This window comes from Cetorhinus maximus, chromosome 14 (assembly GCF_964194155.1).
Source record: "Cetorhinus maximus chromosome 14, sCetMax3.hap1.1, whole genome shotgun sequence".
NCBI lineage: Eukaryota > Metazoa > Chordata > Chondrichthyes > Lamniformes > Cetorhinidae > Cetorhinus > Cetorhinus maximus.
The window spans coordinates 65,492,736-65,511,312 of NC_135892.1; positions in this window are offsets into that span (position 1 = coordinate 65,492,736).

The following is an 18,577-nucleotide window of genomic DNA, read 5'->3' on the forward strand; positions in this document are numbered from 1 at the left end:
TTAAGCAGGAGCATGCTGTCACTAATGTGGGTTAGTCAGATGTGACACTGCCTGTGGACATCATTTCTTCTTCCTGTTACCCAGGGGATGATCTGGCCAGGAGGTGCTGGGGGACGTGTGGTGAGGGAGCAGAACTGGGACCCGTGTGAGATACAAAAGGAGTTATTCAGTATAACCCTTCTCATTGTGATAGCATGCTCTGATGCATGCCATTGCCTTTAACCATGCACACACATCTTGTATGATGCAACCCCATCGTTGCACTTCCTCTCATACCAACATCCCAATGTGCACAGCGAAGTGACAGCATGACTTCCACCATTATCACCGTGTGCCACGGCAATCTCAAACACCTCCTTCATCACCGGCTGCTGGCGATTCATCATCACCAATAGACAGCTCCTGAGGCACCCTGGCTAACTCCATGGCCATCTGCACAATGGGACTGATGTGTCTCAACCAGGCTGACCACCACTCCTCCCAGTCCGGGCCATCACCATGGTGTTTTTCTCCCTTTTGGTCTGCAACGACAACATGATTTCACATTAGCCTGATATATGGTGCATGCAGGGATATTTCTTTTCACTCTGTCTGTGCATCACAGTGCTCATTCACATGTGTTCTGTATGTAACCTACATAAGCAGCTTACACATTCAAGCCTCCATGCTGAAGCAGAAGTATGTGCCAGGCCTTACACCTTATCTGCAACATTCAGATATGAATCTTTTCTTGACGCTCTGTGTGGATGAGCCAAGCTACTCACCTTGTCGGAATGCAGCAGGTCATTGAACCTTTTGAACTGAATCCATGGGCGCTGATGGTCTGCTGTGCTCAACACAGCAACAATTTGAATCCAAGCCTTCTTAGTTACTGCAGTAGCATCACGGCAGCAGGATTGGTCTCCTCTTCTGGACCTCTTCCACCAAAATTAAAAGGTCCTGGTCAGAAAAGTGTGGGGCAGCTGGACCCTACCCTTCCCCCCTTCTATGAATAAAAATATAAGGTGAGAAGGGTCATGAACCATTCAGATTATAATGTTGTCATTCACGTTAGTGTGCCTACATGCGCTAACCATTTTCATTATATCATCCATGATTACTGACAAAGTTTGGTGGAGAAGGTGGCTCTACACAAATGCCTGGTGCCATGTATGTTATGGCTGTGACCCCCGAGGCAGCAGGCTCTGCTCCATGACTACTGATGCCCTACTGGTTTACTCCCTCTCAGTCACACTGTTACTCTGGGGGGAGGTGATTGCGCAGTGGTATTGTTGCTGGACTATAGAGCCAGAGTAATGATCTGGGTGCCTGGGTTTGAATCCCACCATGGCAGATGGAATTTGAATTCAAAAAAAGTCTGCAATTAAGATGATGATCTAATGATGGCCATGAAACCATTATCAATTGTTGTAAAAACCCATTTGGTTCACTGTGTCCTTTAGGGGGAGGAAATCTGTTATACAAACCCACAGCAATGTGGCTCTTAAACACCCTCTAAAAAGGGCAATTATGGATCAGCAATAAATGCTGGCCTAGACAGCAACATCCACATCCTATGAATGAATTTTAAAAATAAATTCCACTGAAGGATATTGCACTAGTGGCGCAAGCTGACCCACCCCCAGTCTAGTGGCGCTCATTAATAACCAGCATCTCATAAGTAAAGCAGGTGCTAATGAGCTTTTTTATCGATGAAAGGAAAATTCCAGCATACTGTTAAATAGGGACATTTGCAAAAAACATATTGCTTATATGTGCGCTTGTAATTTTCCAACAGATAACAAGAAGATAAAACCTTTATCCAGTTAGTGGATTGTATTGACTGAACAAGAAAAACTTCATAATCCATGACAGATCTATTGAAGTTCAGCTTCAGCAATGTTCGGTGCCTAGGATGTTAACATTCAACATGAGCCCTGTTAAATATAAATGGCTTGACAGCAGATAGTATCCTTTCATCAAGTTATCTTTGAATAACAGCTTTTATTTATATACAGTAGATGCTCCAATATGGCCGTTTCTATGATCCATCTACTAAATTGCATGCTAGAATTTTTGCGAATCAAAGCATTTTACATATTATCACCTTATTATATGAGCTTCTTCTGTTATTTGCATTTCATCTCCTTTTGTCAATGAATGAAGATACAAATCTCCATATCTCTATTTCTGTTCTTAGTATATTACTGCACGATGTGTGTAAGATCTCAATTAAGGGGGTCTGCTGATTTCCATTACCTTTCTGGGGGACACTATTATTATGAATAACAGAGCTTCCACTGTAATAACAATGTCATCATTTTGTAAGGAAATTCATCTAGGTCTATTATTGGGCATCAAATGGGCTTAGGAATGATCTCTGTGTTTGAAGACATAGGCCCAAGGATCGGAAGACATTATGCCCATTAAACATAGAAACATAGAAAATAGGAGCAGGAGTAGGCCATTCGGCCCTTCGAGCCTGTTCCGCCATTCATTATGATCATGGCTGATCATCCAACTCAATAGCCTGCTCCCGCTTTCTCCCCATATCTTTTGATCCCTTTCACCCCAAGAGCTATATCTAACTCCTTCTTGAAAACATACAATGTTTTGGCCTCAACTACTTTCTGTGGTAGCGAATGCCATAGGCTCACCACTCTCTGGGTGAAGAAATTTCTCCTCATCTCAGTCCTAAATGGTCTACCCCGTATCCTCAGACTGTGACCTCTGGTTCTGGACTCCCCCACCATCGGGAACATCCTTCCTGCATCTACCCTGTCTAGTCCTGTTAGAATTTTATAGGTTTCTATGAGATCCCCCCTCATTCTTCTCAACTCCAGTGAATATAATCCTAACCAACTCAATCTCTCCTCATATGTCAGTCCCGCCATCCCAGGAATCAGTCTAGTAAACCTTCGCTGCACTCACTCTATAGGAAGAACATCCCTCCTCAGATAAGGAGACCAAAACTGCACACAATATTCCAGGTGTGGTCTCACCAAGGCCCTGTATAATTGCAGCAAGACATCCCTGCTCCTGTACTCGAATCCTCTCGCTATGAAGGCCAACACACCATTTGCCTTCTTTACCTCCTGTTGCACCTGCATGCTTACCTTCAGCGACTGGTGTACAGGGACACCCAGGTCTTGTTGCACATTCCCCTCTCTCAATTTATAGCCATTCAGATAACTATCTGCCTTCCTGTTTTTGCTACCAAAGTGGATAACCTCACATTTATCCACATTATACTGCATCTGCCATGCATTTGCCCACTCACTCAGCTTGTCCAAATCACACTGAAGCATCTCTGCATCCTCCTCACAGCTCACCCTCCCACCCAGCTTTGTGTCATCTGCAAATTTGGAGATATTACATTTAGCTCCCTCATCTAAATCATTAATATATATTGTGAATAGCTGGGGCCCCAGTACTGATCCCTGCGGTACCCCACTAGTCATTGCCTGCCATTCGGAAAAAGACCCGTTTATTCCTACTCTTTGTTTCCTGTCTGCCAACCAGTTTTCTATCCATCTCAATACACTACCCCCAAACCCATGCGCTTTAATTTTACATGCTAATCTCTTATGTGGGACTTTGTCGAAAGCCTTCTGAAAGTCCAAATAAACAGGTGCAAGGGCCAATTTCTACCTCTATAATTATATACTATGATAGAATCGTGTTCAAATTAGATATGGAATTATGCACGTCCAGTCGACTTTCAAGTGTCACAGGTTTTGGCAAAAGTAAATTCATGTCCCACTGAAACAGCAATGTTCAACTTGAAGAAGATGGTCAATATTTAAATATGATATTATTGAATACAAATCTGAGCTCACAGCTGAAGATGTTCTATGTAGGCTATTCAATTATAAGTGAAATTACAAATGACAGCAGGATGGTCAATGGAAATTATATGGGTAACTAGTCAGTTAGTAATACATCCTGAACGTGGGAATTTCATGTATAAATATAACCACCCTCTGCTTTCACCTTTGTCCATGAACACACCTTCTATTTGCATGGAGTTGTAACAATGCAAGAGTGCAATGATACAACCCGAAATATGAAAAGTATTGAAAGCATAACCACATATAAACAAAGAGCCCTGTATTTATTCAAGGGAAGCAAAGGGGGGTCAATTTCAGCACTAGGCTTATTGTTGACACAAAAATATGTATCATTATTATAATAAACCTTGGACCAGGACTTTATGACCCCGCCGTGGTGTGTCTCCCCCTTTGGATGCGGCAAGGCATTTAAATCTCCATTCAGTTCGATGGGACTGTAATGTCTCATAGGGCAGGAAGGGCCGTAAAATCCTAGTCTTGGAGAAGGCCCAAAATCTCATTTCTGACTCCCACTAAATTCTGCCAGAAAAATTAATTCAAGATGATTTACTTATTGACTGATGAAGACCTACTATTTCTGCCAGCACACCTGCTACAGTACAGTACTGCACTAAACAGCATTGTAGGGCGTACTGAGATTGTGAAGGTCACTTTACAAATACAAGCTCTTTTAAATAGTACTTGAAGAGGAAATGGTCACGAGTGACAAATCTATATAGAGGTCATCTTTGGCAATCCCTCATGTCAAGGATGATTCTTCCTTGTGGATGGCTGGGTGGAAGTGAGATGTCAGTGCAGGTTGTGGCTTTGCTGATGGCTTGTGAGTCGGGCCTTCTGGAGATGTCCCACCACCTCAGTTGATGTGAGATTATCATGGCACCTGTACTTGGCATATGTGTTTTGGAGGACTTTTAGCTTCATACTTCATTTGTTTTGCTGGAGGGCTCATTTTTGTTCAGCATGCACCATGCCAATGTGAACGTGTCTTAAACTCCAATGCATTTCCTTTGCAACACAGCCTGTATCACTTGCTTGATCCCATGCACTGACTTACAGTATAAGGTAAGTAAAACGTGCATTTCTAGGGTGAATAATTGGTGTTGAATACTAATCCGAGTATTGCATTTTGTAGCTGAAAAGGCGGGGTGGGGGGTGGGGGGTGGGGGGGGCGGGTGGGGGGGTGCAGGGGGGGGTGGGCGGGGGGGTGTCGACTTATATGCTGAGAATATGCAAAATCATGATATTTGTCACCAATAAAATGGGGTCATCTTATTGCCAGGTCAACTTACATGCCACGATTTGGACATGGACATAGAAGGAATAATGTCAAAATCTATTGAACATGCCAAAGTAGGGGGCATTTCGAACTATAGGAAAGAATAAGATGGAAAGAATTTGCAGGCTCTCATGACTTCAGGGCATCCTTAAGTACTTTAAAGCTAATTAAACACTTTCGAAGAGCAGTCACTGTAGTTAAGTCATTGAAGGTGGCAGGGCAGGTTGAGAAATAAAGTATAAAGCTTTATTGGTTAATAAAGCATACAGTATCTTGGGCTTTATTAATAGGGGCATACAGTACAAGAGCAAGTAGATTATGTGGAACTTGTTTAAGTCATTTGTTCAGCCTCAGCTCGAGTATCGCGTCCAGTTCTGAAGTTCCTCTCTCTGGAACCATTCTCGTGAATCTTTGCTGTACTCTCTCTAATGCCTTCATATCCTTCCTAAAGTGCAGCGCCCAGAACTGAATGCAGTACTTCAGATTCATAAGAATGGTTCCAGGAATGAGGACATTCAGTTATGAAGATAGAATAGAAAAGTTAGGACTGTGTTTTTTCGAGAAAAGAAGGCTGAGAGGAGATTTGATAGAGGCATTCAAAATCATGAGGTGTCTGGATAGAGTAAACAGGGAGAAACTGTTTTTAAACTTCTTTAAAAAAAAATGTTGTGTTCTATTTTGGTATCTACTAACATATTCTCATACTGTCTCTTTCTGTTCTTATTCCCTTTTAGAGATCACCTCTGTACCTTTAAGCTTGGTTCCTGTATTATAAACCTTACACTTGTCATAAGCCTCTTCTCTTGGTCTCATTTTAGTCACTATAGGATGGAAATTTAACTCACTGAAAACTCATTCACTTTCAGGTTCTATATCTTCAGTCATTTAGGGAGATTTAACTCTGGATGCCCTTCTTTTTCCACTTATGGGAATGTGCCCTTTCTGTACCTGAACGATCTCCTGTTTTAAAGTCACCTATTGTTCAATTACTGCTTTGCTTACTAACTATTGATTCCAATATACCTGGGTCAGATCCCCTTCAACTCACTGAAGTTGGCCTTTCTCCAGTTAAGTATGTTCATGTTTTATTGTGCCTTTTCCTTTTTAATAAGTCATCAATTATATTCCACTAAAATCCTCTCACTAGGATAACATCCGTTTGCCATACAATGAGCTGAACCTTGACATGGGTGGGCTACATAAGTGGGAGTTTAGAGTTTCTGACGGGAAACCCAGAAGTTCACATTTCCCCACATACTGTGTTATTATGACTCCATAATGTGCATAATTTTGCTTTGGCAGTTTTACTGCCCATAGAAGTCAGCCTGATTGAAAGATTTGGTTGTAAGTTAAAAGGAGTACTCCAGGGGAGGCAACAGACACAGCTAAGTCGCCTGCTGCTGGTGGGAATGTGGAGGAGCAGGGACTCAGTGGTCTGGATCTCTGAACCTGGAGGAAACACTTAGCTTCTCCTCAAAAAAAATAATCCTCACGTCCCTTCAGCCAGCAGGTTAAACCTGTAAAACTGGGTTACAACAGAGGCTGGAAACACAGGTCAGGCAGCATCCATGGGAGGAAACTGAGTTAGCAGGTGTAATGCCCCCCTCAGAGGCAAGTTTGGTGGCAGGGGGTGTATTTAACCGGGTGGGAGGGTGGTAGGCAGAGACCACACCACTTTCTCACCTCTGCCCTGATTAGGTCTGGGAAAGCCTTCCTGCCCCGGCACCAAGTGAGATGCTTGTGTGGATAATTATTGCCTCTTTAGGCCCTCATCCTATAGGCGCTGGGATTCAACCAGAGGCGGGTAGGACCTCGCCATGCATGAAACCCAAAAAGCAAACCCTGTTGGGGTTGCTTGCAAGCTCCAGGTGCAGGGGCCTGTTGTCAGCCACTCAGTGCCTGACTGAAGGTCTGGAATCAGGGCCTGCTGATAGGAGGTGACACAGGGCTCTTGCCGGCTCTTCACCTGGCAAGACCCCCATCACATCCATTAAATACCACCCAACATTTCAGGGCGTTGAGCCATTACTGCAGCTGAACCCTAACCAATGTTTTATAAAGATTTAACATAACTTCAGAAAACACTGGAAATATTCAGCAAGTCTGGCAGCATCCGTGGAAATTGAAACAGGCTTACAGGGTCAGGTCGTTGACCTGAAATGTTAACTTTGTTTCTCTCTGCATCCTTGCTGCCAAACCTGTTGCGTACCTCCAACATTTCCTGCTTTAATATCAGTCTTCCAGCATTTGCAGTATTTTGACTCAGTGTTGAATCAGAGGCTGCCAGCCTCATTAAAATGTTTAATTGGCCAGCCTGCTTCCTTCAAGCAGGTTGTATGCCCACCTCTATCCCACCCCCGTCAAAATCAGAAGTAGGCAGTTTGGAGTTGAGTTTAAGAATTTTAAAATTTTAACACCTCCCCTGATCCCAACCCACTCATTTTTGGGGGGTTAAGGTTCAGCCTTACAATTTCCAATCCTTCTAACAGCTATAACATGAGTTTGTGAAAATATCATGATGCTGAAGGTATCCCAAACAATAGCTTTTTACTATAAAATTTTCCAAATGATGTGATAAATATTGTTAGCATGGTGGACTATCAAAAGCACTATTTGCCAAAATCCTGAATTCGTTTTGGAAAGCACCAACAAGGCTAAATTCTGATATACAAATAATGGCATATGTTTCTCATGGTTTACACTATGGCTGGGAACCTCCGGCCCTGTCTTGGCCTGGTATTGTGTAACGAGATAGGATTAATTGATAACCTCCAGGCGAAGGCACCCTTAGGTAGCGACAATCATAATATGGTTGAATTTTACATTCATTTTGAGGGAAAAACGAGTGCGTCCAAGACTAAACTTAAATAAGGGCAATTATGAGGGCATGAAAACAGAGCTAGCTAGAGTGAACTGGCAAATGAGGTTAAGGGATATATCAATAGAAGTTCAGTGGCGGATGTTTAAAAGTTTTTTTCAGAATACACAGAATATATACATTGCAATGAAAAAGAAAAATTCCAAGGGGAAGGCCCACCATCCATGGTTAACTAAAAAAGTTAAAGACAGTATCAAACTTAAAGAAAAAGCATATGGTCACACAAAGATGAGTGACAGGTCAGAAGATTGGAAAGAATATAATGAACAACAAAGAATGACAAAAAGATTAATAAGGAGGGAAAAATTATAGTGTAAGAGAAAGCTAGCTAGTAATATAAAGACAGGCATTAAGAGTTTCTTAAATATTTAAATAAGAAAAGATTTAATAAAGTGAGCGTTGGTCTAATAGAAAGTCGTCTGGGGAATTGATAATGGAAAGTAGGGAGATGGCAGGTGAATTAAACAGGTATTTTTCTGCGGTCTTCACGATTGAGGATACAAGTAACATCCCGGAAATAGCTGGAAATCAGGAAATGGAAGGGAGGGAGGCACTCGGGAAAATTACAATCGCCAGGGAACTGGTATTGAGCAAATTGTTGGGGCTGCGGACTGACAAATCTCCAGGTCCGGATGGACTTCACCCTAAGGTCTTGAAATTAGTGGCTAGTGAGATAGTTGATACACTGGTTTTAATTTTCCAAAACTCCCTAGATTCGGGGAAGGTTCTATTAGATTGGAAAATAATGAATATAACTCCTTTATTCAAAAAGGGAGGGAGACAGAAAGCAGCAAAGTATAGGCCATTTAGCCTAACATCTGTCATAGGGGAATTGTTAGAAGCTATTATTAAAGATGTTATAGTAGGGCACTTAGAAAAATCGAAGGCAATTAGGCAGAGTCAACATGGTTTTGCAAAAGGGAAATCATATTTAACCAATTTATTGGAGTTCTTTGAAGGAGTCAAATGTGCTGTGGATGAAGGGGAACTGGTGGATGTACTGTTCTTAGATTTCCAGAAGGCATTTGATAAAGTGCCACATCATATGTTATTGCAGAAAATAAAAGCTCATGGGCCAAAATTTTGAGTTCAGCGGGCGGTTGCGGTTGATGGGCCCGGGAGTGGCCGGGAAACGGCCCATGATCTGCAAAAAATACTAGCCCTCTTAATTGTCGGCGGGTGTGCTTCCAAGTTTACCATGTGCTTGCCGACCAAAATATTACGCGATGACGTTGGAAAGCTCACCTGATGTCATCACGTGCTATTTTACACTCGAGCATGTTGGGCGCGTGCCCACATGCTGAGTGAAAAATTATGCCCATGTTGTAAGGTGTAACATATTGGCATAGTTAGGAGATTGGCTAGCTAACAGGAGGGAGAGAGTTGGCATAAATGGGTCATTTTCTGGTTGGCAGGATGTGATGAGTGGTGTGCCACAGGGATCAGTGCTGGGGGCTCAACATTTTACAAATCATATAAATAACTTGGATGAGGGGACCGAAGGAATGGTTGCTAAATTTGCTTACAACACAAAGATGGGTAGGCAAGTAGATTGTGAAGAGGACATAAGGAGGCTACAAAGTGACATAGAAAGGTTAAGTGAGTGGGCAAAGATCTGGCACATGGAATATAGTGTGTGCAAATATGAAATTGTTCATTTTGGAAGAAATAATAAAAAATAAACTTATTATCTAAATGGTGAGAGATTGCAGAGCCCTGAGTTTCAGAGGGGTCTGGGTGTCCTAGTGCATGAATCACAAAAGGTTAGTATACAGGTAGAGCAGGTCATTAGGAAAGCAAATAGAATGTTACCATTTATTGTGAGGGGAATTGATCACAAAAGTTTCAGTTGTACAGGGCATTGGTGAGACCACATCTGAAGTATTGTGTACAGTACTGGTCTCCTTGTTAAAGAAATATATAAGTGTGTTAGAAGCAGTTCAGAGAAGGTTTACCAGACTAATACCAGGAATGGGTGGGTTGTCCTATGAGGAAAGGCTGGACAGGTTAGGCGTGTACCCACTGGAATTTAGAAGAGCAAGTTAGTTGAAACTTTTTAAGATCCTGAGGGGTCTTGACAGGGTGGATGTGGAGAGGATGTTTCTTCTTGTGGGAGAATCTAGAACGAGGGGTCACTGTTTAAAAATAAGGGGTTGCTAATTTAAGACAGGGATGAGGAGAATTTTTTTCTCTCAGAGGCTTTTGAGTCTTTGGAACTCTCTTCCTCAAAAGGTGGTGGACGCAGAGCCTTTGAATATTTTTAAGGCAAAGTTAGATAGATTCTTGATTAACAAGGGGGTAAAAGGCTTTCGGAGGTAGGCGGGAATGTGGGGTTGAGGTTACAATCAAATCAGCCATGATCTTATTGAATGGCAGAGCAGGCTTGAGGGGCCGAGTGGCTGACTCCTGGTCCTAATTTGTATGTTTGTATGACCACCCACAGGAGATTCGGCAACCATTGACTTTTGGCGGAACCAGATCTTCCTGGCAGCGTGCAGGGTTGGAAAATCCCACCCAATGATTTGGTTTACTCAAATCTTTGCAGATTTGTACTTTACTATTTGGTTTCATGTTGATACCAGCTTAAATTTGAGAAATCACACTCAACTGTTCTATCCTGGGAAGCTCCTCTCTCACCATTAAAATGCATGCGATGAAAATCTGAGGATATGACTCCACTTTTGCCCTCTAATGCTGACTCGGACAAATTTAATTGGTCAACAGGTGAGAATCACATTCTCATAAGGCCAGTAGATGTCTATGCCTTCATGAGCACATCTTCAATTCCTATCTGCAGCCTCATTAACATGATTAAAGTCGGGCCTCTAGCCTATCTGCCCACTCAAGCAACGCAGAGGCATAGAAGTGCCACCAAGTGCTCCAGAGCTTTTCACCTCTGTCAGAGACTGAAAACTAAGTGTGTTTTAATGGACTGCAGAACAGTTGTATGACTGCGCACATTGTACAATCTCCTTGCGAAAGCTGCCCGTGGAGCAGTCACTGGTGGAGGTGCTCACAGCCCTTTGCAATGTCATCATTCAGGTTTGGACCAGTCTCCACCATGGTTCAAGCTAACAGCTCAGCCTTGCAGTGTGGGTTAGGAGAATGTCTGTGCCTGAGCTGAGAACACAGCATGCAATCCAGTGGGCAAAGCTACCGCCAATCGGTCAAGTGGTGTGGGTGGATTTGAGTGGGGTCTCGGGCAGCCATGCAGCGCACTAATCACCGGCAATCCAAGTGGTCAGCACTCTCCAGGATGTGTTAATGGGCCTTAAGACTTAACCAATAGAGGTTCTTAGAACACACAAGCTAACCCACGTGTCTCTTCCTTTCATCCTGCAGGAGGAATGCATAAGGAACATGGAGCCTGGTGAACTAGCTGTATGCCCCATGACTTACAGAGAGTGGAGATGAAGGAGAAGAGAGCGACGGAGGCGCCTGGCCAGGCAGAGGGAGGAGCTGTGCCCACAAGAAGAAGGGGCGGCTGGGGCTCCTGCACACGCCACTGAAGGGCCACAGTGAGCCATCACTGATCAGCACCTAGCTAGACCCAGGGTCTATAGACGCTGCCTTCCATTCCTGCAGAACCAGTGTCGCCAAAGACGGCACATATCCAGGTACCTGGTCGGCCACACCCACCACCTGCTGTAGGATTTGGTGTCACGGGGACATGGAGGGTATCCATTGCCCATGGCCGTGAAAGTATCTGTGGCACTCAATTTTTATGCTAGTGGCTGATTTCAGGGCTCCACAGGTGACCTCTGTGAGATACTGCAAGCCTCCGCTCACAGATGCCAGCTTCACGAGGGCACACAACTTTATGAATTTCGCCCGGGACCAGGAAAGCCAGGAAGCAAGAGCAATTGGACTTGCCCAGATCTCAGGTGCAGGGTGCCATCGACTGCACTCAAGTGGCACTCAGATCTCCGTGGCAACAAACGGCCACTGTGTCAACTGCAAGGGCTTCCGTTCGTTGAAGGTTCAGCTGCTGTGCAACCACCACAAATACATCCTACATGGTTTCCAGGGAGTGTCAATGACTCCCACATTCTCAGTTGGTCTCAGATCCCTGACGTGTTCCGAAATCCACAGAAGCTGCAGGGTTGGCTCTTCGAGGACAAGGGCTACCTGCCTAGGACGTGGCTGATGACAACCGTGCGGCAGCCTCAGGCTGCAGCAGAGCGACAGTATAACGAGGCTTATGCTGCAACTCACACCCTGGTGGAGCAAACCATTGGCATGCTGAAAATGAGGTTCCGGTGCTTGAACCGGTCTGGTGGAGCCCTGCAATATAGTTCATAGAGTGTGTCTTGCATCGCAGTCACCTGCTGCACCCTTTACAACCTCGTGCTGCAATGGGGAGAGGAGCTGGCTAAGGAGGAGTTGGGGCAGATGGAAGTCTCCTCTGATGAGGAGGGCGTCGACTGGCATGAGGAGGTCCGTGAAGGTGAGGATGATGGCAATGATGCCATCACACTGGAGAGATGGATCAGGCACACTCAGGAGGTCCTGTAGCCGTTAGATTTGTGGAGGATGCTGACAAAATGCAGTGAGGAGACACCATGGATTCTCACATTGCATCTGTGAATGTTTGACTCCTGTCTGGCTGACGGCAGCGCACATATCCTCTGTGATAAGGCTCCAGTCCTGGAGATGCAGTGGAGGCACTAATAGTCACTCAATTCCAGAAGGATGATGATGACATGCAGTGAGGACACCCCATAGCTCATCACAGTGCCTCTATGAATGTTTGACTCCTGTCTGCCTGAGGGCAGCTCGCTTGTGCTCTGTGATCAGGGTCATATTATGGAGGTGCAGCCATCAAACTTTAAATGTCTCTGATCCTTTGTCAGCCTTCAGCACCTGAGCCCTTCTAGAGCATGTCATTGGTCACAGTGACAAGACAGGGAGAGCCGGCACCACCTTAAAGGTGCTGAGAGCACACAGAGGGAATGGCAGAGCTCAGTGATGCCAGCCCACGACATTCTGGCAGCAATGACAATGAGGTGCAGGCATCAGTAATGTTTCTGGTGAGTGTGAGGCCAGACCATCACTTTGGTCTGAAGGCTGCACAAAGCACAGGGAAGAGGTTCTGGACTGAGACACCTGCCTTTATCTTATGTAGGGACCAAGGTTTCACATCTGAGTGACATGAACACTGCTCATCATAACAAGGAGCCATAAGCAAGGAGACATCCTTGGGAGTTTATTTACAATAGTGAACATTATGTACAAGTGATTAACACCTGTGTCCAGGCTGTGCATTTACATCTTCTTAACTTTCCTAACCCTGCCGCTTCATCTTGGCTTTCCCCTGACATCCACAACAGAGGTGGAGACAGCTTGCTGACTGCTATGCCCTGTCTGTGATGGCCTTGATGGGCATCCTCTGGAGGGCTGAGACCTGGAGGGCCCTGGCCTGCTTTCAGGGTCCTGCTGTGAGGCAGTGGCACCCTCCTCAGCCTATGGAGCTGGAGCTGCTGGGGTCACAGGGTGGATGGCCCTGGGGTGTGCACCTGCTGATCCTCCTCCCTATGGGTGGTGGAGAGCTTCTGGCTGAATCCTTGAAAGGAAGGGGTGACTGGAGTGAGATCGAGCTGCCTCACACCTCTCTCGCATCGACGCTGCTGAAGGCCAACTATGGCGTCAGCAATGGAGTTCAGCTGTGCAGGACCGATGTCCTGGACTGAGGTCTCCATGGCAGCCGTCATCCTACCAGTGTTGACCTTGGTGCATTCGTATGCCAACACTATCACCTCAGACTGAAGGTGGACAGACTCCTCTTTTATGCTTTGCAATCTGAGGAGTGCAGCGGACATCCCTTCCTTATGTCCCCAAGCTTGCCTTTGCAGCTCCAGCAACTAAGGCATGACTGAGTCTAGAGGCTTGTCATCTGACTCAGGCTCAGCAGATTTCTGGCTTCCAGCAGTCCTCCAAGCGCTGTGGATCAGAAAGTGCGATGTGCTCACCAGATTGTGATCCTGAGGCTACTCTAGAACTAGGTCCCACCGAGGTGTGTGTCTCTGCTGTGGTGGAGGGTTTGGGTGAGCGCTGTGACAGGCCTTCAATGAAGATGCCTTCAGATTTTTCTTCCGATGTGTCCTCAGGGCTTGATTGGAGACTCTGGGTTGTGGACTCCCTCGGCTGTTTCCCAGGTGTGCCTGCAAAAGCAAGGATAGATCATTAGTGCATGGCTGTGAAACAGGACTCATCAGTTGCAGCATGATTGGCTGATTTATGTTGCACTGCTAGATCCTCACTTGGTACAGCACTGCTGACCTCACTGTCAGCACGGGAGTGATCCAGATCCTCGCCGGCCAGCTCTGTTTTCAAAGTCCATATGGACCTTGATTTCAGGCATTCCTCCACCAGTCTGTAATCTCTCCCTCTTGTTGTGTGCCAGTTTGTCCTGCATGGATAGAGATGGAGAGAGTATAAGCAGAATGCCTGCCGGGCCAGATCATAAGTATGCCTGGCATGTGTGGGTGGCTAGCGGTCCCATGGACGGGATGAGGACAATGATAGTGAGTGTGAGAGAGTGAATGGTGGTGTCCCTTGAACTGGCAGTGAGTAAGATCCCTCTGGATGTGTGATGGGTTTGTGAGTGTGTGAGTTGAGAGTGATGAGACGAGTGATCTACTCTGGCAGAACGGAAGAGTTCATTCATCCTCTTTTGGCACTGGGTGGCTGTCTTCTTTTGTATGGCGTTGGCACTTACCACCGCTGACACTGCCTCCAATGCTGGATCGGTGATGTTGCTGCCCATCCTGCGCCCAGAGTGGGGTTACAGGGCATCAAGGCGGGCTTCTGCTGCATCCAAAAGGTGCTTGAGGGACGCATCAGTAAACCAGGGCTACAGTCTTCTTGCGTTTCGGGGCCATGTCTTCTTTGCAGCAGTCATGGGCTGGAAGCACCGAGATGTGTGCATGTGGCTGCACTTCAAATATGGTGCCCGGTGTGATGAAGCTGTGAGGTAATGGTGTGGCGGGTGAATGAGAGCCCACCCAACGTCGAAACGCCATGTTTCCTGGGAATACATGGTTAGTGAGGCATGATTGGGACAATAAGGCGTGAAAAGTTGCCATTGCGGCCAGCAGGCAAAACGTTCTTTTCCCTACCCTTAACTGCACTTAGTGCAAATCTGGGACAATTCTACCCTTAGTCTCTGATGCAGAAAATTCTGCCATTCATATGCATCCCTCGCCTTCGTTTTACCATTTTTATCATACCTTTCAAAACTCCTTGAGATGTTTTTCTCTGTTAAGAGCTCAATATAAATGAAAGTTTTGTTGCCATAGTAGAAGGATGAGGATCTTTCTGTCTCCCTGCACAATGTCATTGTTCCACAGGCAGCTATAAACTATTACCCAAATGAGTTAACAAAGGAAAATTGGAGCCAGTCAGCTCATTGTGCTGCCTTGCAGTTTAACACTAGCAGCCAGACAGAAGAACCTAAGCTTATCACAGAACAGAAATTAGGCTTCAATTTTTTTCTAAGTTCCAATCTTATTTCATAGTGAGAACGGGAACCTCGTCTACCTACTTTGTTCAGATTTTTAAAAATCACCACTCTGTTCTGTTGTATGCTGATACCATTCATGGAAGACTATTATCCAATAATGTTTATTCGTAAGCATTAGTGAAAACAGTTTTCTGACATGCATTGGTTCTTAGTCAATTGTGTATATTGTTCTAATTCAGAGGAATCATAAATCATTCCATCCTGCTCAATCTGTACTATCAGATGAGTCTGTCATTATAATTTCATAAATCAGCCAATGTGATTGCATATAGATAATATCAAATCAAAAAGGCTAATTCTTTTGCAGCTGTATAATTACAAAATAGAATGATATAAATTTTGCTTTAGTTATTATGAATTTGGATTTGATTTCTTTTCAGTGATCATTTCCTTCAATTATATCATATGACAAACAGCAATTAATTTGCCTAAACATCATATAACCTCACAATAAATTTGTTTCTAAGCATGTTTCTTTGCTATTTTTTAGAGTTCATTACCCAAACCTGTATAGGTTGCTGTCTCTTGTGTATTGAAGGTTTTTAAGAAGTGCACTATCAGCTAAATAGAAGATGATGTAAATCCAAGCCAAGTTAATTGGACAGCAACACTGAGTGAATGTGCATTGTTACAGACACGGATGAACTGAGAACTGAAACCTCATGTCTCTTACTGTCTATAATCAGTATATTTGGAAAAGGAAGATGTGTATTTTTTTTAACCCCTGAGTGTGTGGTCAATGTGAATAACCAGCAGCAAGCTTTCATTGATTTGAATAAAGAGGATGATTTATTCATGCATTGACCCCAAAAGTCTAATGTTGCACCACTCATATGGTACTCTCTCACACACACACACTCTCTCTCACACACACATATACACACACACACACACACACACTTGAGAAAAAATACATGTTTCTTGTCCATCCAGAGTTATTTGAAGTTTGAAGCTATTGCTACACAAATGGTAGATAGATGGTGGCAATCTACACTTACTTATGATTTAATTGTTTCTGCAGCTTTCTTTTGTTAAGTATTGAGCTTGGAGATAGTGGGTCTAGGCATCCATAGATTTTGAGTTTTGGATAAGTCCACAAACAATAGGTGGTGTGAATTCCACAAATGGTTTCATCTCCACCCACGGGGAAAAATCATTAGCTTGGCAGGCGGGCATGCATCCGACCCACTTGAGTGTAAAATGACAAGTGTTGACATCGGGCGAGCATCCCGACGTCAATGCGCAGTCGTGCGATATTTCATTTGGCAGGCAAGCGCCCGTGTCGGCAGCGCACCAGCCAACAATTAAAAGGCCTGTCAAGGCCATTAAAGGGTCACTTGAATAAAATTTTCGCTGCCCGTTCAACCTTATGTTTGGCGGGAAGGCGAAAAGGCCAAGCGGTCTTTGCACTTTTTAGGAAACCTCATCCACATTTCACGATGGGCGGGCCTTAATTGGCCTGCCAGTGTGAAATCACCTTCCGGACTCGATCACGGGTGGTGGTCAGTGTCCTGACTGCCCCTGCCACGCCCGCCTGACAAGGATGAAATTCAGCCCCATGGTCATTCGATTAGGAACTTTCTGGAGACTTGTGATACTTCAGAATCTATGCAGAAATTGCAGAAGTCATCTGACCCTCAGCAACCATCTTAGCAGTTATATAATGCCCATTTTTAAGAAGAAAAGGTAGTTCCAGAAAATTCTACACTGAATACAGTCCATGTTTAAAGTTATGAATGTGACATGTCTTTATTTGGCATGACAATATTAAAATTACAGGATTTTGAAAGGATGCAGGAAGCATTGTTTGCAGCCATATATTGGATGATAATAGAAAGGTAATGTGTTTATTTTGCATCTTCTGGTGGGGAGATTTAACCTGCAGTCACACATGTCAGAAATGTTGGCATGCACTGCACATTAATTTCTGACCTATTAGAGCTAATGGGCAGGGTACATCTGAATTTCAGATATAGAACAGGTGACAAGGGAGTAGGGATCAAAATGGCACCTTACATTCTGTCTATTTATATACTTTCTTTGTGACTACAAGTAGCCCTTTTTATTGCTTGTTCTTTGAATGTGGAAAACACGGTAATTATTGCTCACCTCATGAGCCCTCATTTTCACATAATCTGCCTGATAGGAACCCTGCTCAGTTTTATTCTCCTTTGACTTCCTAGATTAGAGAATTTGGATAGAATGTACAATGGATGATGACCCAAACCTACTCGCTTTCTGTCAGCCAGGTAGGTTAAGGTCAGAGGAGCAGTTTCCCTGACAGCATTAAGAGTCAACATTTGTAGTGTTCACTGGAGTCAGGTATAGGTCAGGTAGCAAGGGCAGGTTCCCTACTCCGCAGGAGATTGATGTGCCAGTTGCGCTTTTACAACAATTATTTTCCTGGTGTCAGCCCACAAATGATCAGGTTTATTGAATTCAGTTGCACAACTTGCTATGGTGGGATTTGAACTCACCTCCTGTAGATAGTTAGTTCTACAAGCATGCGGAAAGTAAAAGCTCGTGCTGTAGGGGATAACCTATTAGCCTGGATAGAAGATTGGTTGGCTGGCAGAAAACAGGGAGTCTGCATAAATAGGTCTTTTTCTGATTGGCAGGATGTGATGAGTGGAGTCCCACAGGGATCTATGCTAGGACCTCAACTTTTTACAATTTATACCAATGACTTAGATGAGGGGAGTGAAAGCATGATATCTAAGTTTGCAGATGGCACAAAGATAGGTAGGAAAGTATCTTGTGAAGAGGACATAAGGAGGTTGCAAACGGATACAGAAAGGTTGAGTGAGTGGGCAAAAATATGGCAGATGGAGTATAATGTGGGAAAATGTGAAGTTGTTCACTTTGGCAGGAAGAATAAAAAAGAAGAGTATTACTTAAAGGGAGAACGGGGCTGCAGAATTCTGAGCTTCAGAGGGATCTAGGTGTGCTAGTGCGTGAGTCACAAAAAGTTAGTATGCAGGTACAGCAAGTAATTAAGAAGGCTAATGGAATGCTATCCTTTATTATGAGAGGAATTGAGCACAAAAGTAAGGACGTTATGCTTCAGTTAT